The following is a 21883-nucleotide window of genomic DNA, read 5'->3' on the forward strand; positions in this document are numbered from 1 at the left end:
GACGTACTTGTAACTCGGATTTTTGGGCGCGTAAGCGGTTATTAATCAAGCTTTGGTCGTCATGTTAAAAAGACGCAAATTGTAGTCAGTTTATGAAATGTGAACTTCAACAGTGAGGAAAATATTTTAAAGGATGTTTTATATTGTGAAGTGATGATTTGGAACGAGTTAAGTGATACTGCAACAAAAGTAATAAAAAGAAGTGTAACTTAAATTCTGAGTGCTGATGGGTTTTTACATCACCTTTATCAAACTCGAAAAAGTTTAATCTTCAAGAATGGTTTATGAAACACATCTGTAACACTTGAATATCGCAGAATAACGCCTAGGCCTCTTTGCATCCGAGCTTGGAATCGTCACTACCTAAATTTTCGACGATTGAGCCATGAGTTCACGAGACCAGCGTGGGAAACACGAAAAGATGAGTGCCTAGTTTATCCATTAAGTCAAGAAATGACTTAACTATGCTCTGACACCTTCAACATAAAATAACTTTGTTGTTGCCCGAAAATGCAGTATATGGCAGCGTGACCAACACTAGTCATAATTTTTGACCTTCGTTGTGGTAGGTTTGTTAGAGGTGTCACGAAGTTTCATAAAACGGGTGTTTATCCCGTAATTAACTGTAGCTTTCACAGGATGTAAGCATGTAACTGTCAACACGCAAGTAAAGCGTAGAATGAGCTAAAGTTAGTTATGCTTCGAAGTAATCATTCATAAATCATTTCAGCTAGGGATATGGCGATAAAGATAGTTCAAACTACATCTAATTTTGTCTTCGGATGCATCTGGGAGTTGATTCCATCATGTGAACAGTACTAAAAAACCTGAAGGTTACATAGCTAGCTTGCTTCTTCCACTCATTCAAATACTTCAGTATTCAAAAATATTTTAAGTCAGTGTACACTCATACGATAGGGTCCATATTCTACACAGCTTTATAAATTGCTGTAGCCTACAGATTACTTGGTTATGGGGTGAAGTTTTAAATAATTCATAAAAAGGAATGAGGATCATGTACTAAAAGAACGCCGCTGTTCTTACCCAGTCTCGCATTTACCCTAGGACGATTTAGCTTCAGTAGCAGAGCTGTATTACAAATACTATGATCGAAAGCGACTGTGGTAGTCTCCTGTTATCTGGTTAAATTAATTCGTTAGATTAATCATTTCTACGCCAGGTTTGTTTTCCTCTTCGTACGAAACGAATCAAAATGATTATGTATTTATAAAACTGTATTTCGGAGCAAATTATAAATTCATATAAATTTTCGGTTCGTTAGCTTAAATACCTTCAAACGTACATATCAGTTGCTTAATGTCCTGCACGTGTCCTTCAGTGTGAAGGTTTAAACTGGAAGGTACATTTATAAACGTGTTTCCACCAAACATAGGTGAAACGTCCCCTTCGAAAAATTTATACGACTGTGCTTATACTGACACACAATATTTTTATCGCAACGCAATCTGACATTCAAAATCCCTACAAAAGAATGGCCGTGACTAACATTAACCTGTACCTTTCACAAATTACTTACCTCACAAAAATCTTCATTACTCGAACTACTGCAATACAGCGAGCGCCACTATTGCAAGCTAAATAAAAGATTCAAACTACGGAAGGCACTAACTACTGATAGGGATAGTTAGAAAATGAAAGATTTTAATAGAGAACAATGTATTTACCGTAAGTCACAATATATATAGTAGTTCATGACCTCCAGTATTACAAATTTCAAAACTCCGCCATCTCTCTCCCCACATCCACCACTGTTGGCGGCTCACCTCCAACCGCACAACGATACGTGCTGTTCACATCCAGCTGCCCAACACTACAATGGCAGACAACAATGCAAACTAGCCAGACTGCACACAGCACAGCCAGTGATTTTCATACAGAGCGCTACGTAACGTTGCCAATAGGAAAACATAAACAGCCTATCTAAGTAGGCTACCTCGTCTACGACTAACTTATGGTGCGGTAGAAGCTCTACTAACCTTCACCATCTGCATTTCTTCATGGGGTATCCGGTGGGGGCGCATTGGGATTCCCCGATGTTGCTAAAATAGTTAAATCTAACCTCCTCCTCCAGATGGCAGCTGGTAACCATCTATACTTAAATTGAAAATGGGTGGCTGCCAGTCATTTCGCCGACAAGAGGCAGTTACATGTGGCTATATAGACAGCACCTGTTCTTGCCGACATACTGTTGGAAAAATGTCACTTTTAAACATATTCTGCTCATCAGCCATGAAACTTCAGATTACAGTTCACGGATGTTTCTACGGATATTAGTCTAAAGTACACTAAAACGTGTTTGACGTGTGGTGAAGTCATGGAACAACTTCCTCGAAAGTAAATTTTTCTAAATAGGCTGCCATCAGTTACGGGTCAGACGGGGTGTCCAATGCTGAACGACACTGTTATCCTCGATCTGAACCCTGTTCTGCAGTTGTTAACGGCAGTGGACTGCTGTTAGTGCTCGCTTATTGGGAATTTTGTCACACTTCAGGACTGATTGAAAACGCTAAAGAAGCGACTGTTTACATGTGTTCATTGAATTGGGCTTAGGTATCACAGGGTTGAGGCCCTCCCCCCCCCCAGGGGGTTCACAACTCTTTTGTGGACACGTGCGTAGCGAGCACGGGACCCCGAGCTAATGTGGCCATCCTTCCTTTCCGGGCTGCATACCTTCCCTTTCCTCATCCTTCCCCCTCCCCCATCTTCGCCCCCCCCCTCACCTCTGGCTCTTTCCTTCCCTTTCTCCCCCTCTGGGAGTATGGTTTGTGCCTACGTCCGGAGATGGACGCTCTAAACTGTTACAAACTCCTTGCTTTCTATACTTGCAAGTCTTCGTCCTTCCTCTGTCTTTCTCTTTTCCTTCCTGCTTCTCTCTGCACTTCTCTCCGCTGCGGCGTTTGAGACCCCTCTTCTTTCCTTTCCCTTTCTCTTTTTTCCTTCCTGTGCGTGTCTGAAGGCCGACCCACGCACTTCCATGCGTAGCCGGTGACGGGGTAACGCGTAATTCCCCGCCCCGGGTAGACAGGTAGGACACGTACGTACCCCCCTGGTAACGGCCAGGCCCAGGGAGGGGTGATTACCCGAGCTGATACCTTTCGAAAGTGCCGATTGGTCCCTCCGTCCGTTTGTCGGGAGGTGTGACCTGAGGTGTGAACAATCACCTAAGGCGGGAGTGCCCTCAGTGAGGGCCCCCACAAGGGAGGAGCGCGCCATCGGAGACGCTGGTAATCATGGGGGATTCTTCCACAATGGTTTCCTCACCTTCCACTATGTCTGCTCGCAAACGTAAGTTCACTGAGTCTCAACCACACAGTTCTTCCATCGTTGCCACAGTTCCTTGTTGTTTCTCGGTCTGACGAAGGTCATGACTTCTCCACGGTCAACCCTTTCATTGTTCAGAAAGGTGTCGACACAATTGCAGGTCCTGTAAAGTCTTGTTCCAGATTACAGAATGGCACCCTGTTGTTAGAAAGTCAGTGCCCTCCAGGCACAAAAATTGCTGCGTACTTCTCTGCTCCACACCTTCCCTGTCCGGGTGGAACCGCACCGTACCTTAAATTCCTCGCATGGGGTCGTTTATACGCGCTCCCTCGATGGATTGTCTGACGAAGAAATTCAGCACTACCTGTCTGACCAGGGCGTAACGGCTGTTCATAGAGTTATGAAAATGGTTGACATGAACATCATTCCAACCCGCACTGTCTTCTTGACATTTGACAGAGTTCAACTCCCATCAAACATAAAAGCGGGCTATGAGAATTTCTGTTCGCCCCTACATCCCAAACCCTACGTGTTGCTACCGGTGTCAGCGGTTCAGTCATACCAGCCAGTCCTGTTCCAATCCGGCCAAATGTGTTACGTGTGGCAAGGGTGCCCATGAGCGTGCTTGTCCACCTCCATCCCCTCGCTGCATAAACTGTATGGGTAACCACGCTGCTTCCTCTCGAGATTGCCCCGTTTTTAAGGACGAAAAGCTCATCCAGGAAATAAGAGTGAAGGAAAAGGTGTCGACCTTTGCTGCTCGAAAATTATTTGCCAGTCGCCAGCCCACCATGCCTCAGACAGGAAAATATAGCACTGTCCTTGCCTCTCCTCGGCCAACAAAGGAGGCGGCCACGCAGACTTGCGACCTCACCTTTAGTGCCACGGTCTTCAGATCGGCCAGCGCAAAGATCGCCCGTTCAACCTCACCACTTTCGCCTGCCCACTCTATGGTTCACCCTTCGTCGGGTTCTGCTAAATCTCGAGCCCAAAAGTCAGACACCAAGACTTCGAAAAAAGAGCATACTCGTGAAGATTTTTTTATGTACCCCAACTTCCCAACCATCGGTTCCTCCATCTAAACATCATATTTCCAAGAAGGCTATAAAGAAACCCAGTTCATCTCCTTCTCCGCCAAGGCGTGTCCCATCTACAGCACCACCCGGCGGAAATCGCCCTCGGTCGTCTTCTGTGTCGCCGAGGCGCACTGCTGGTGGCCGGTCAACCGGCCGATCGCTGGTGGCGGGAGCTGCTCCTGAACAGCCTATGGATCAGGATCTTCTGCCTTCAGCTGAATGCCATTCCATGCTGTCGGTCGCTAGCTCCGAGCAGTCTTTGAGTTGACAGCAACTTTGGTCACATTCCTCCATTTTCTGTTCACCCCATGTCCATTATCCACTGGAATATCCGCGGCATTCGAGCCAATAGGGATGAATTCTCGATCCTCTTACGATCCTACTCGCCAGTCATCTTCTGTCTTCAGGAAACAAAGCTGCGTCCCCATGACCGCTTTGTTCTCCCTCATTTTCAGTCCGTCCGATATGATCTCCCCTCTGTTGAAGGCTCTCCAGCCCATGGAGGACTCACGATTCTTCTCCATGATACTCTCCATTATCACCCAATCCCCTTAAACACTTCCTTCCAAGCTGTCGCCGTCCGTCTTTCCCTTTCCGGATACACGTTCTCTCTTTGTACTGTATACATTCCATCGTCCACACCAATGGCACGAGCTGATCTCCTGCATCTCCTTCATCTTCTTGGTCAGCTTCCACCCCCCTATTTGCTGGTTGGGGACTTCAATGTCCACCACCCGCTTTGGGGATCTCCACACCCCTGTCCACGTGGCTCCATATTGCTAGACGTCTTCCACCAAGCGGATCTAGTTTGCCTCAACACTGGGGTCCCCACATTTTTGTCTGCCTCCACGACAAATTTATCTCATTTGGACCTTGCGGTCGGTACTGTTCCACTAGCTCGGCGCTTCGAATGGTTCGCCCTTGATGATACACACTCGAGTGACCACTTTCCATGTGTCCTCAGACTGCAGCCTCAACTGCCATATATGCGCCCGCGACGCTGGAAGTTTGCCCAAGCCGATTGGACACTTTTTTCGTCTCTAGCGACATTCGATTACCGTCGATTTCCCAGCGTCGACGATGTCACACATATTACCGACGTTGTTCTTACAGCTGCGGAACGTTCAATACCACGCACCTCCGAATTGCCCCGGCGCCCCACAGTTTCTTGGTGGAACGAGGTATGCCGTGACGCAATACGTGAGCGGCGACGTGCTCTTCGCGTTTTCCGCCACCATCCTACTTTGGCCAGCTGTATCCGCTTTAAGCAGTTCCGTGCGCGATGCCGTCGTCATCCGCGATAGCAAGAAGGCAAGCTGCACATTCTTTATTAGCTCATATAACACCTTCACTCCCTCCTCGGAAGTTTGGAGTCGGCTTCGACGGTTATCAGGCGCGCCTAGTTTCTCCCAGGTCTCTGGGCTCACTGTCGCGCATGATACATTAGTGGACCCCGTCGCAATTTCTCAGCACTTTGCTGAGATTTCGAGCTCTTCAAATTACCCGCCAGCGTTTCTCCCGAAGAAACGTGCAGCGGAAGTGCAACATCTTGCTTTCTCCTCTCAAAATCGCGAAAGCTACAATACCGTTTTCTCCATGCGGGAACTCCAACATTCACTCCTTTCTTCTCGCTCCTCCGCCCCAGGACCGGATGGTATCCACGTCCAAATGTTGCTGCATCTATCAACCCATAGTCTGCGTTACCTCCTTCGCCTTTATAATCGAATTTGGACCGACAGTGCTTTTCCCAGACGATGGCGGGAAGCTATTGTCGTTCCAGTTCCGAAACCTGGAAAGGACAAACACCTCCCCTCTAGCTATCGCCCCATTTCTCTCACGAGTAGTGTCTGTAAGGTTTTGGAGCGTATGGTGAATTACCGTCTAGCTTGGTGGCTGGAATCCCGCAGTCTTTTAACACCTGCCCAATGCGGATTCCGAAAGCATCGTTCTGCAGTTGACCATTTTGTTGCTTGTTGCTCTCCGCTTATATCATGAACAATTTTCTCCAGAAACTCCAAACAGTAGCAATATTTTTTGATCTGGAGAGCATACGATACCTGTTGGAAGACAGGCATCCTCCGCACACTATTTTCTTGGGGCTTTAGAGGTCGGCTGCCCCTTTTTCTTCACGATTTTATGGCAGAGCGCATATTTAGTGTGCGGGTGAACACTACTCTCTCCCGTACTTTCTCCCAAGAAAATGGGTTACCCCAGGGCTCCGTGCTGAGTGTTGTACTGTTTGCCATTGCCATAAATCCAATTATGGATTGTCTCCTTCCTGATATCTCGGGCTCCCTCATTGTGGACGATTTTGCGATCTACTACAGCTCTCAACGGACTAGACTTCTTGAACGTCGTCTTCAGGGATGTCTCGATCGCCTCCACTCTTGGAGCATCGAATCCGGCTTCCGTTTTTCTCCCGGTAAGACCGTTTGTGTTAATTTTTGGCGACGTAAGGAGTTTCTTCCACCCTCCTTACATCTAGGACCTGTCAACCTTCCGTTTTCAGACGTCTTTAAAATCTTGGGTCTTACGTTTGACAGAAAACTGTGCTGGTCCTCCCACGTTTCGTATCTTTCGGCTCGCTGTCTGCGATCCCTCAACACCCTCTGTGTCCTGAATGGTACCTACTGGGGGGCAGACAGTGGTCCTTCTCCGCCTCTGTCGCGCCTTAGTGCGCTCGAAATTGGACTGTGGAAGCATAGTCTACTCCTCTGCTCGGCCGTCTATTCTTCGGCGTCTCGACTCTATCCACCACCGTGGATTACGTTTAGTGTCTGGAGCTTTTTACACCAGCCCTGTGGAAAGCCTTTATGCTGAGACTGCTGAACCTCCGCTGTCCAATCGGCGAGCAGTCCTTCTGAGTCGTTATGCTAGCCATCTGTCTTCCATGCCTGCTAATCCAGCCCATGACATATTTTTCGACGCCTCCTTTGATGTATGGTACGCAGGCCGCCCCTCCTCCCTACTACCACCGGGAGTCCGCTTCCGTCAACTGCTCCGATCTTTCCTTCCGCTTTCCTAGAACCTTCTTGACAACTTGGGGTACAGCACCGCCTTGGCTCCGTCCCCGGATCTGCCTGCTCCGTGACCTTTGTCGATTTCCCAAGGATGGTACCCCTTCACTTGTTTATCGTCGGGCATTTGCTGCTATATGTGCACAAATGAAGGAAGCCACATACATTTACACTGATGGCTCAAAAACATCATTAGGTGTAGGGAGTGCCTATATTGTTGGCGACACCCCAAATCACTTTCGGCTTCCCGACCAGTGTTCGGTTTATACTGCGGGGCTTTACGCTGTTCTCCAGGCTGTCCACTACATCCGCCGCCATCAGCGGATACAGTAAGTTATCTGCTCAGATTCTCTTAGCTCTCGCCTCAGTCTCCAAGCTCTTTACCCTGTGCACCCTCTGGTCCACCGGATTCAGGACTGTCTGCACTTGCTCCACCTGTGGGGCGTCTCGGTGGCGTTCCTCTGGCTCCCGGGACACGTTGGTATCTGTGGAAATGAGGCGGCCGATATTGCGGCCAAGGCTACAGTCTCTCTTCTCCGGCCAGCTATTCACTCGATTCCCGTCGCCGATCTACGGAGCGTTTTATGTCGTCGTGTTGTTCTTTTATGGCACGCACATTGGTCGACACTTCCCCATAATAAATTGCGGGACGTGAAAGCTCTTCCTTGTGCTTGGACCTCTTCCTCCCGAACGCGTCGTCGGGAGGAGGTAATTTTAACTAGACTCCGGATAGGGCACTGTGTTTTTAGCCATCGACATCTTTTAAGCGGCGATCCTCCCCCACTCTGTCCCCACTGATGTGGACGGTAAGACACCTTTTGAGTGCCCCTATTTTAATGCGTTACGCTCCTGTCTACAGCTGTCGCCCGATATATTGTCGATTTTAGCAGATAACACGCGCTCAGCCGATCGCGTTCTCGCGTTTATTAGTGCCAGTGAAATGTCAGTCATCTGAAGCTTTTCTTGGGGAAAACCAACCCCTTCTGTAGAGGATTTTTAAGCCTTCCTTCTGTTTTTAGTTTCTCCAATTTTGACTTTCGTTCCCATTGCTGCTGTTTTGGATTTTTGGTTTTTTACTGTTTAAGTACCGGACCGGACGCTAATGATCATAGCAGTTTTGCGCCCTAAAACCACAATAAAAGTAACAAAGTGATCACCTAGCATTGTTAATAGACTTGTGTATTGTTATGTACTTCATAAAATTGCCTTTATAGTTGTCGTGGATTTACTTACACACAAATGTACAGGGTCATGACTTTAGTTTTGACACAATCAGTAGTGATTTCCCCGAGGAGGTGTTTTGGCGGTAAAGTTACCGCCTTCTCCCTCATTCTCCAAGAGGAATAGTCCAGGTTTAGGTGTGAAACGGTGAACAGCTGCATAACGTTGTGGCAGCAAAATCGTATAAGCTTTGTATGGTCGAGATACAGTTGCTACTATTAATTCTAGTGTGCTTCAGCAGCTCTTATCCAAGGACGAAAATGGCTATATATTTTGTGGGCCAGTTAAAAAGTTGTTCTATGCTGGCTTATGGAATGCATTACGTTGCAGCAAGATCAACTATGCTGACAAAGTATGATGGAAAGTACTGAAACTCGTAAGCCATAACTATTTCCAGAAAGTTAAGCGATTTAGACAGGAATATAATTTAGTTTAACACCGACAACAAATTAAATACGCGCATTGGTGTATCGTTTAGTCTTGCCGTTAAAGGTTTCACTTTTCTTTGCGTATTTTTTCAGAAAACACGAGAAGATCGTAACTTCGCGAAGTCGCGTTTAGGCTTAAATTTTGTAAACGTGTTTGTTTCTTGTTTCACGGTAATTTGACTAGTTTCTCGGTAACAAATAAGTAAACTACCGTAAATCGCGTATACCTTCATTGTTTTAATACAGATCTCAGTAAAACAGCGGAATTTTAAATCAGAAACTTACTTATATACTTTTGTGAATAGGCTTAATTCTTGTAACATCTTTTTGATTTTCCGTAATTTGATTTATTCTCGCTAAAGTATTATTTTTCCTATGAGTGAGAAGTGCCTGACTTGCCGTAGAATTGTTAGTTCCGGTGTTTGGTGTGGTTGATGCAGTAGTTTTTCGTTGGGGGGGACTGCAGTGGCGTGAATGTCGAGAAAGTGGATCAGGCTCATCAGTGGTTATGTAGGATTTGCCCCAGAGATAGGAAGATAGTGGAACAGGAGGGGAAAATTGCTGCCCTTCAGGCTGAGCTAGATCAGGCTAGAGAAGATCTGGACAGGTTAAGGAGGGAGAAGGGCAAAGAAAGGTGGGAACAGGCCTAGAACAAAGTCTGACAGTTTTGTGGTGAATGTCAAAAATAAGTTTGACCTGTTGCTTCAGTTAGAAACTGATGAGCCTCAAGCAGAGGTAGGTGTACACAGGACACAACAAACTTTCAATAGGAAATTGAAAAAGAATATAGAAAAGTCATCGAAAAAGAAAGTTTTGTTGTTAGGCAGTTCTCATGCCAGAGGTGTAGGCCAACTTCTGCAGGAGAAATTGGAACCAGAATACCAGGTTACAAATTTTTTTCAAACCAAGTGCTAGTCTGGATCAGGTGACAGAGGATTTAGGTTCACTCTGTAATTGATTTACCAGGGAAGACACCGTGGTTATTGTGGGAGGGCCAGGGAACAGTGTCGACAGATCCTGGGTACAGTATGGTGTGTGACCTGGTAAAGATTGCGTCGGCATCGAGACACACCAATGTTGAATTTGTATCTGTCCTGAGACGCCATGACCGGCCTCATTAGAAACTCATCTGTTGGGAGAGTTAATTTGGAGTTGGAACAGCTGCTTGGGTCGGGTGCAGGGGCTCATATTGGTGTGGTTCCTGTTAATTCTCTCAGTAGGTGGGACTATACCAGGCATGGCCTACATCTCAACAGAAAGGGAAGGGTAAACTGGTTGGGGTAATAGCAGGAAATTTAAGGGGGGGAGGCACTGCCATGAATGGTAAAATACCAGTGGTTACAGGTGATGGAGCAGCACCTTTTTTAGGATAGGTAAGACTGAAAGATGTCAAGTTCTACGAGAGGTCAGGATTGGATCAAAACTTCAGTTTAGGAAAGAAATTAAACAGAAAAATTCTAGCACATTGGATCACCAATCACAGCTGTCAATTATAAATTTTCACCAATCACCAGAAATGTTATCTCCACCAAGTTGTATCTCAGTCCTACGTAATTGCATTGATGAATTAGTCAACCAACCCAGTTGACATAATCTGCCTCTCTGAACACCATGTGACCACTGGTATATGAACTAAGCCTAAGCACAATGAGAAACTCAGACAGAAGAGTACTGCAAATGTTAGAATAAGGAAAGGTTCTCATAAAAGTATAATTAAAAATAATGTAAGTATATTTCATCAAAATGTTGGGAATTTAAAGAATAAAATAGATGAGCTTCTCGTTTGTTTAGAAGATTAAGAATCTGAGGATGAAATAGATATACTATGCCTGTCTGAGCATAACATTGTTACTGATATGGATAAGGTAAATGTAAGTGGATATAAGCTCTCTGCACATGTAATTAAACAAAATATGGAGAAAGGAGTTGCCATATGTCAAAAGTTATCATTGTGCAAAAAGTATAGAAACAAAAGTTTTGTGTAGAGAAACATATAGCAGTATGTGCCTGTGAGCTTAAATTAAATAAAGGCTCATCTATAATTGTAGGTATAGGTCCCCATCGGGAAATTTTCATATATTTCTGAAAAATTTAAACTCCTTGTTGTGCTATGTCTGACAGGGGGAAGCAAATTATTTGTGGGGACTTCAATGTAGATTCTCTGAAAGAGGGTAATAGGAAAAATGACCATGAAGTGTTACTCAATTCTTTCAATTTGACACCCGTTATTGATTTTCCTACTCGGGTGGTAAAGGATAGCTGCTCACTGATGGATAACTTCTTTATAGACCAAGATAAGTTTAACCAGATAAATGCTAAGCCTGTTCAGAATGATCTTCCTGATCATGGTGCTCAGCTAGTTACAATATATGAAACAGCTCCATTCAGCAGAACTAAACAATCGTCCAAAATAGTACGTTCAAAGATATAACAATTGCAAATTTCAGGGAAAGCCTACTGCAGTTAGACTGGGATGAGGTGTACTGTGAACCTGATACGAATTTAAAATAAAATCTATTTCATGACACTTTTGTAAATGCATTTGAAAACTGCTTCCCCCAAGAAAATAGTTAAATATACTCCTAAGAAACGATGGCTTACTAAGGGTATAAAAATATCTTTAAACAGAAAAGGGAAATGTATCTGACAGCAAGAAAGAGTAGTGACCCAGAAACTATCAATTATAAAAACTACTGTGCTATAGTAAGAAAAGTTGTTAAAAAGAATACAGAAGTATGTGTATCACGTCTGAAATCAGCAACTCTGATAATATTTCCAAATTGTTTTATATTATTAAAAGAGAAGCAAGTCAACAAAGAGCACAGGAAGACAGTATTACCATCAAATTGAATGAAGACTTTAAGAACAAAAAGTCAGAAGTTGAAAATATTTTTAATAATCATTTTCTAAATGTTGTGGATATGGTAGGATCCAGGTGTTCATTAGAAGATGCAAGGTAGTTAACGGGAGAGGCCATACCTATGCAATTTGATAAAATTGAAATTTCACCCACTTCTCCTTCTGAAATTAGAAAAATAATAAACTTGCTTAAAAGCAAAAACTCACATGGAATTGATGGCATTTCCAGCAAAATACTAAAAGCTTGTTCTCAACAGATAGATTCTCAGCCACCTGTGCAATAGCTATCTGGAATAGGGCATTTTCCCTGATAGACTGAAATATGCTATTGCTGTATCTTTGAATAAACAAGGGGATAGATCTGATGTCAACGATTACTGTCCAATCTCCCTTCTAACAGCTTTATCTAAAAATTTTGAGAAAGTAATGTATCCAAGAGTAGTTTCACATATCTGTAAAAATGAAGCACTAACAAAATGTTTGGTTTCCAGAAAGTTTTTTCAACAGAAAAGGCCATATATGCTTTCACCAATCAAATTTTGAATGATCTGAATAACTGAACACCACCCATTGGGATTTTTTGTGATCTCTCAAAGGCTTTTGATTGTGTAAATCATGAAATTCTGGTAGACAAGCTTAAGTATTGTGGCATTAGTGGGACAGTGCACAAATGGTTTAATTTGTACCTAACTGGAAGAGTGCAGAAAAGTTAAAATAAACAGTTCTCACAATATGCAAGGATCAGCACATTCCTCAAACTGGGAACTATCTAATATGGGGCTCCACAAGGGTCGGTCTTGGGTCCTTTGTCATATATATATATATATATATATATATATATATATATATATATATATATATATATATATATAATTTGCTATTCTATATTCATGAAGAGGCAAAGTTAGTTCTCTTTGTTGATAAAAGTACAGTAATCACACCTGACAAACAAGAATTAACGGATGAAATTGTCAATGTCTTTCAGAAAATTACCAAATGATTCCTTGTAAATGGACTCTCATGGAATTTTGATAAGACACAGTACATACAGTAAATGGTATGACGACATTAATATAGACCTTAATCAGAAGCATATAGCTAAGGTAGAATATTCAAAATTTTTAGGTGTGTCCATTGATGAAAGAGTAAATTGGAAGAAACACATTGATCGGCTGGAACGTGTAGTGCTAAAAAGATGAAATTAATATTACGATGTCACACCTTATTTTCATGATTTAAAGAAGTATTCATGGTATTAAAAATGTAATTACAATTTTATTTTCACTTTTGTGCACTTTCTAGTGCACGGAATAGTTAGCATTGTTTGTACTACGAAACTATATATGATTAAGGGTTAAGCATATAATAATTCGATGTAAGACATTTTGTGGAGTCTGAATTCTGTTCTCGTACTGGTTGGTAGAGAAGGAAAAGTTCCTTAAACAATGTGAAGGTATAAAAACTGTAAAGAGAGAAAAGGTAAATACAATTTATTCAAAACAAACATCTCGAAGGTGTAACGCTTTGATTTCCTGTAACTAAAAATTGCAATGTCTAATCTGAGTCTGTCCTGAATAACAGCGAAGAACATTTATCACATATTTTCTTCGTTTGATCATGGTTGTGATTCGCATGTTTCTTTTCGTTATGCGACGTGTCATGAATATTTCCATTTTACTCGCAAAAGTGCACAAAGCTTTAATCGAACCTGCGTCTTTCGGAAACGATAACTTTAAATCAATACAATTACGCGAATACCGTCTAAATCGCAACTGTGATAGCAAGTGTTTCCTGGACCAAATAATTCTTATAAAATGTGGATTCTCCAAAGCGAGCAGCATTGCACTATCGCTGACTCGCAACAATCGAAAGAGTAAAATCAATGCTTAACTAAAATTGCCACCTTCTAATACTTTTTATCCCATTAAATAAATAGCAATTCAGTGGCTATACAATCAATAAACAGAGGGACACTTCAAACGTTTGAGTTCAACTACTTATGCAATAAGGGTCATTGCAAATTTTGGTGATAAACATCTTAGTAAATTAGCTTACTACGCCTATTTGCACTCAATGCTTGCATATGGCATCATATTTCGGGGTAATTCATCACTGAGGAATAAAGTATTTATTGCACAAAAGCGTGTAATCAGAATAGCTGGAGTCCTGCAGACATTTAAGGATCTAGGGATATTCACAGTAGCTTCTCAGTATATACTATCTTTCGAAATTTGTTATTAACAACAAAACCCAATTCAAAAGTAATAGCTGTGTGCGTAACTAAAATACTAGGAGAAAGGATGATCTTCACTATTCAAGATTAAATCTAACTTTGGCACAGAAAGGGGTGAATTATAATGCCACTAAAGTCTTTGGTCAGTTACCAAATAATATCAAAAGTCTGACAGATAACCAAGTATTTAAGAAGAAATTAAAAGAATTCCTGAATGACAACTCCTACTCCAGAGAGGAATTTTTAGATATAAATTAAGAAAAAACAAATTACAAAAATAAAAATAAAGTTGTTATATTAACTTAATTATGTTGTTAAAATAACTTAAGTCATCTGCTGGAAAATTTGGCTCGTTCCACATCATTACGAAATATCGTATTCATGATCCATGGAACTAGTATTAATCTAATCTAGAAGCTGTAAATTGATTCTAATGTTAAACTTCATATAAGGGGCTATAGGCAATACCAACCACCTGTGGAGAGAAGCGTATTATTTCTTTATTGGTGCATTTCAGTTTGTTGTTTCATACTGGGATGATATACTGTAAAAAAAAAATCATGACCTTTCTCTTCTTGCGAAGACATTTGAGGTGATCATAACATGTTCTAAATTTCTGTTACTGGCATGATTGAGTAAAACATAGTGTTGACAAACAATTCTTACTAGGTATTCTGCCAGAAATATTACTACAAATTGGAAGCAGTATTGCCGGAAAGACAAAGGCACTCTGCAATTTTTCTTTTCTATAACAGAGAATACAATGGTGGCACTTCACTCTGCACATAATATATTTACGTGCGTGTGTAGAAATTAACTTCTGGTTCGATAAAGTGGAGCATACAGTGCTACTTGTTCAATGAAAGTGTAACCAAATCATTACAGGCTTGTTACGATAGTGTGTAATGTTTTAACAATAATTACAAAGCACATTTCTATACAGAATGATCAAATATTGTAAAGTAATACGAAGGTAATAATTCCTAGGTACACTGCTAATAAAAGCACTATCATAGTAGGTAAGCATTTCAATGTTTAGCAAATTCTCTCTCTTTTTTTTCTTCTTCTTCTTCTTCCACACACCACTGGTTACTTCACTATACATATATTTGTAAGTGTATCATGTTCGCAATAGAGGTATTTTGTGCAGATGAAAGTATTCTTTTTCCGTTAATTAACTCAGAACATGTATGGTGTCCATGTTAGTCATGTGTAGTATAACATCACCTCAAAGTCTTGCCCATTGATATTTTCTCCTTCTCTTCAGTGTTTCTAATAGCATTTTGATTAAAGGAGCCGACAAAGTAACTCTATTTGTGTGGTAAGATAAAAGCTCTGTATTCTAGGTTGAGATCACTAAAGTGAATGCTGATTACTTACTATACGCGAGTGTCCGCTCACAAATATTTAACGGTCCAATCGCCACTCTCGGTCAATTAAAGACGAATTTTTATCTGTTAGGATAAACTGGGTCGGGCATCACATGCAGCCTAGAGGTAACAGGCTCAAATCTTCATCGAGGCATTAAATTCAGACATTTCAAAATTACTCCATAATATGGGACAGAGATAGGAATTTCACACTGAAGTATCTTAAAGAATATACATTCGAAGAACTTAAAGCAGCCCAAAAAAAGTGTAATCCCTCATTTGTTGGATTGTGCTGTTCAAAGTTCTGTGAGTGTGCTAACTGCTCTCTAGGAATGTTGCTCTCGGATTAAGCCACTTACTGACTAGATGCGACTCTTGCGGTATCTGACGCTGTTTTGCGCGCAAGATGAACCCTCACTGCAGTTATGCGTACCGATGCAAGGCTTTAAATATCCGCATTTTGGTTGACCTCAGAAACATCTTCTTAAAAGCAATATGGAAACTATATCACGTATAAAAGAAATTAGATTGGACAACAGCGAGATGAGGTGGTTTTTCAGATACAAACGCATCAGTTTTTCATTAAATAAAGTTGTTTGTCCTTCCACTGACTTAGCCTGCGTATATCTTTCCCTGTACTTCGTTTCAAAGCTACTACAGCAACACAAAGAAAACTATTTCGCTATATGGTCAACGAGGCGATTTAAATCATACAAGATCGCAGGTTGTTTTCGTTAATGATCATTTAAGTATTTTCTTCTCGAAGATATTTAGTTGGATGGAAGGTGATGCCTAACACTGAACTACTTACCCTTTTTTTCCCCCCTTTCAGATCGATATCTAGTTACAAGAACAGATCAAATGTTGCACATAAACTGGCATGAATATAGCATAACATTTTAATGTTTCAAGTGGGTTAGTATAACTAAGCATCATGTTTACCGGAAAAATCTACATAACATACCTATGTAAAAGAATTTCCCTAAAAAAGAAAAGGCTACATACTCCATTTGGAAACCTGACGCACAGATGTATGTTCACTGGAACCTAGAAGGTACTGGCTACTGGTCTGCTACGCTACGCCGCACTGCAGAATCACAAATGGTGCAACTTATAAACATACACTGAAGGGCCAAAGAAACTGTTACGGGCATGAATATTCAAATATGAATGTATGGAAACAGCTGAACATGGTGCTGAGGTCGGCAACAAGGGCTTGCTGCAGTTGCTAGCTCGGTTACTGCTGCTATAATGGCAGGCTATGGAGTTTTAAGTGAGTTTGAATGTGGCGTTACAGACGACGCACGAGCAATGAAATACAGCATCTCAGAGATAACGATGAAGTAGAGATTTTCCCGTATGACAATTTCAAAAGTGTACCGTGAATATCAAGAATCCGGCAACTTATCTAATCTCCGACATCGCTGCGGTTGGGAGAAGATGCTGCAAGAATGGGACCAACGACGACTGAAGATAACCGTTCAGTGACAGAAGTGCAGCCCATCTGTAAAATTGCAGCAAATTTCAGTGTTGGGCCATCTCCGAGTATCAGCGTGCGAACCATTCAACGAAACATGATCGATATGGGCTTTCGGTGCCGAAGGCCCACTCGTCTGCCCTTGATGACTGCATGACCTAAAGCCTTACGCCTCGCCTGGGTCCTTCCAACACCCACATTGGACTGATGATGACTTGAAACATGTTCCTTGGTCGGACGAGTCTCGTTTCAAATTGTACCGATGGGCGTGTACGGACATGGAGACAACCTCATGAATCAATGGACCCCACATGTCAGCAGGGGACTGTTGGAGTCAGTTGGAGCCTCTGCAATGTTGTGGGGCGTGTGCAATTGAAGTGATGTGCTATCCCTGAAACTTGTACATACTACTCTGACAGGTGACGTACGTATGCATCCTGTCTGATCACCTGGATCCGTTCATGTCCATTGTACATACCGATGCACTTCGACAATCCTAGCAAAACAATGCGACACCCCACATTTCCAAAATTGCTACAGAGTGGCTCCAGGAGCATTCTTCTGAGTTTAAACGCCCCCCGGACAGAAATATTATTGAGCATATCTGGGATGTCTTGCAATGTGCTGTTCATAAAGAGTTCTCCATCCCCCCCGTATTCCCATGGATTTATGGACAGCCCTGCAGGGTTCATGATGTCAGTTTATTCCAACTCTGTTTCAGACATTTATCGAGTTCACGCCATTTCGTGTTGCGGCACTTCTGCTTGTTCGAGGGGCCCCTAAACGATATTAGGTGGGTGTACCGGTTTCTTTGGCTCTTCAATTTACTACAAATACTGTACTACACACCAGTCTCCGCTCTAATATAACTGGTATCAGAACCAAGCCAGATTTCTCATTTGTGTGGATAGTGGCAGACGAACCAAGAAACAGCAGAGAAGAGGTTTGAGAGGACAGGGTTGTCAGCAGCCAGCTAGCGTACAGAGGGGTGCTGCGGTTGGTGTAAAGATGCTGTAAGTATTGCCAACTTTGGGCGCGGTAAAGATGGCGGACTGTACAAGTTACAGGATAAATAGCTGCAGCCAATAATTAAGAAATCAATAATGAATCACAGGAACATCCTCCCAGAGATGACAGTGATGCGTCTGTATTGGGTCTCCTACATTTATCTACGGCAGTGCAAATATAAGAACATCATTAGATAATTCTTCCAAAATTCATAATTGGTAAACGCAATGTGTGAGAATTACAATCGTAGTCTCAGGTGATAGCGTTGGCAATCATCTATATCACGAATGGTCTTGCATCGTTAACTAAACACAGCCTAGATTACAAGATCTCTTAACTACAGCCAGTTATGCATGTGTGTTAGAAAGACCATTACTTAAAACAAACACACAAATTATGAATACATAATTTTGTAGCTAAAACTATGTTCTATTTTGTCCAGTGTTTCATATTATAGTCCTTAGTTTTTTCATTACATTATTCAATATTCATTCGGTCATTAATGGAGACCCAAGTCATTTGAAACTGACGCAACTCAAGCATTATCTGAAATTATTGTAATGGCTGAGCATTGATGGCCACTATGGTGGGTGGTGGAACTGAAATGTTAAAACAAGCAACGAATATTTGAGGATGCAGCGTGTCACTGCTTACCTGAGATGAAGAGGGTGGCACCTATACAGGCAGTAAAAGCGTGTGACAATGGGCAGTATCCACCACATGCATGCATCAAACCCTCAAAGTAATCTCATTAGGGAAGAATGAGTAAGAATGAAAAGGGAACAGTAAGAAGACCAAGCGGGGACTTTTTGGTAGAAAAGGGTGCTTGAAATTGGCACAGGAGAGACGTTATGGTGTGCAGCATGGAAATCGTCCCATGCCGCACAAATTAACGCACCTTTGATTAATTAGCCTCTCAGCAAGGTTAAAATATGTGACGAGAGTAGTTTTGTAGTATAACTTATATGACTGGCATCTTTGAAATGATCAACAGTAGATCTGGCCATATTCTTTGTTTGGTATGGTTTCAAAAATCAAAACTTTCAGATTAATCTTTTGGTAATATTAACTCAGCAATAGAACGTTTGTGAAGCGGGAATGTTGAATGTGGTATTGCACTGAGGACAGTAAGAAAATCAGAAAGTAAAATAGATCGCGTCAGAAGATTAAGTGAACTGTGTGTGTGTGTGTTGGGGGGGGGGGGGGGAGGGGGGGAGGAGGTGGTACAATTGTTAGGTTCAGAGCTTACAACGTACCAGCTAGTTAATTCCAGCTTTTGCAAGTTGAACTTTGAGTAACATGGACGCAGAATTTCCGCTGTTTGACAATTCTTTCGGATAAAATTTAGGTAAAAAAGTAGTTAAAAGTGCCAGAATAAGATTAGTGATAAACGTCAAAATTATGGACCACGTAGCAGAGGAAGTATAGGAATTCTGTCACCTTCGAAATAAGAAAAAATTCATGATGGCCAAAGACACAAAAACAAATCACAGTCACAGAGAACATTAGTGACTGCAAGAAGCCTGCTAGTATCCAAAAGGGGTCTTAATTTGAGACGTAAGAGTTTATTAACGCCCCAAAAAAATTTGAAGTTTGTTGAAATGGAACTAAATTTCAAGGTGAATGTATATTAATGATACGAAAATTTGATGACGTGGCTGTCCCCGGTGACATTCAGGAGGAATCAGAGGACCCATTGCATTGAATGAACAGTCTAGTTGGCAGGGAATAAAGATTGATTCTATGCAACGACCAGTCAGAAATGTTTCTCAATTTGTATCTTGTTGCAAATGTTCACTTCTTTCTGAGAGTATTCTGTTTTCCAAGTGACTTCATGGTATAACATTGATTATTTGTGTGCATTCTACTACATGCAACTTATTGTTGCGCACATTTAGTCAGTTTATTAAATAACTTATTAGGAACTGCTTCAGATTGCTTGTTACCTTAATATTTTACATACGTTTCCATAATTTCGTGTACAGCCATTACTGGTTGGTTAATGTAAAAGTGAAATAACTAGAGCCAAAGCTGGGTGGTGAATTAAGTTGGCCGGTCGCGGTGGCCGAGCGGTTCTAGGCACTACAGTCTGGAACCACGCGACCGCTATGCTCATAAGTTCGAATCCTGCTTTGGGCATGGATTTGTGTGATGTCCTTAGGTTAGTTAGGCTTAAGTTCACTACTAGCCATTAAAATTGCTACACCAAGAAGAAATGCAGATGATAAACGGGTATTCATTGGACAAACACATTATACTAGAACTGACATGTGATTGCATTTTCACGCAATTTGGGTGCATAGATCCTGAGAACCTCTGGCCGTAATAACGGATCTGATACACCTGGACATTGAGTCAAACAGAGCTTGGATGGCGTGTACAGGTACAGCTGCCCATGCAGCCTGAACACGATACGACAGTTCATCAGGAGTAGTGACTGGCATATTGTGACGAGCCAGTTGCTCGGCCACCATTGGCCAGACGTTTTCAATTGTTGAGAGATCTGGAGAATGTGCTGGCCAGGGCAGCAGTCGAACATTTTCGGTATCCAGAAAGGCCTGTACAAGACCTGCAACATGCGGTCGTGCATTATCCTGCTGAAATGTAGGGTTTCGCAGGGATCGAATGAAGGTTAGAGCCACGGGTCGTAGCAAATCTGAAATGTAACGTCCTCTGTTCAAAGTGCCATCAATGCGAACAAGCGGTGACCGAGACATGTAACCAATGGCACCCCATACCATCACGCCGGGTGAATGGTTCAAATGGCTCTGAGCACTATGGGACTCAACATCTGAGGTCATAAGTCCCCTAGAACTTAGAACTACTTAAACCTAACTAACCTAAGGACACCACACACACCCATGCCCGAGGCAGGATTCGAACCTGCGACCGTAGCAGTCCCGCGGTTCCGGACTGCAGCGCCAGAACCGCTAGACCACCGCGGCCGGCATCTCGCCGGGTGATACGCCAGTATGGCGATGACGAATACACGCTTTCAATGTGCGTTCACCGCGATGTCGCCCAATACGGATGAGACCATCATGATGTTGTAAACAGAACCTGGAACATCCGAAAAAATGACGTTTTGCCATTCGTGCACCCAGGTTCGTCATTGAGTACACCATCACAGGCGCTCCTGTCTGTGATGCAGCGTCAAGGGTAACTGCAGCCATGGTCTCCGAGCTGATGGTCCATGCTGTTGCAAACGTCGTCGAACTGTTCGTGCGGATGGTTGTTGCCTTGTAAACGTCCCCAGCTGTTGCCTGAGGGATCGAGACGTGGCTGCACGATCCGTTACAGCCCTGCGGATAAGATGCCTGTCACCTCGACTGCTAGTGATACGAGTCCTTTGGGATCCAGCACGGCGATCCGTATTACCCTACCAAACCCACCGATTCCATATTCTGCTAACAGTCATTGGATCTCGACCGACGCGAGCATCTATGTCGCGATACGATAAACCGCAATCAAAGTCGGAAACGTGATGGTACGCATTTCTCCTCCTTACACGAGGCATCACAACAACGTTTCACCAGGCAACGCCTGTCAACTGCTGTTTGTGTATGAGAAATCGGTTGGAAACTTTCCTCATGTCAGGACGTTGTAGGTGTTGCCACCGACGCGAACATTGTGTGAATGCTCTGAAAAGCTAATCATTTGATTATCACAGCGTCTTCTTCTTTTCGGTTAAATTTCGCATCTGTAGCACATCATCTTCGTGGTGTAGCTGTTTTAATGGCCAGTAGTGTAGTTCTAAGTTCTAGGGGACTGATGACCTCAGAAGTTAAGTCCCATAGTGCTTAGAGCCGTTTGAACCGTTTTTGAATTAAATTGCCATCAGGAAACATTCTCCGCTCCAAACGCAGTGTGCTTTTTTTTGTTGAATAGGAAGAAAACGTTTTTGCTTGCGTA

This window comes from Schistocerca cancellata, chromosome 2 (assembly GCF_023864275.1).
Source record: "Schistocerca cancellata isolate TAMUIC-IGC-003103 chromosome 2, iqSchCanc2.1, whole genome shotgun sequence".
In the NCBI taxonomy this organism is placed as follows: Eukaryota; Metazoa; Arthropoda; class Insecta; order Orthoptera; family Acrididae; genus Schistocerca; species Schistocerca cancellata.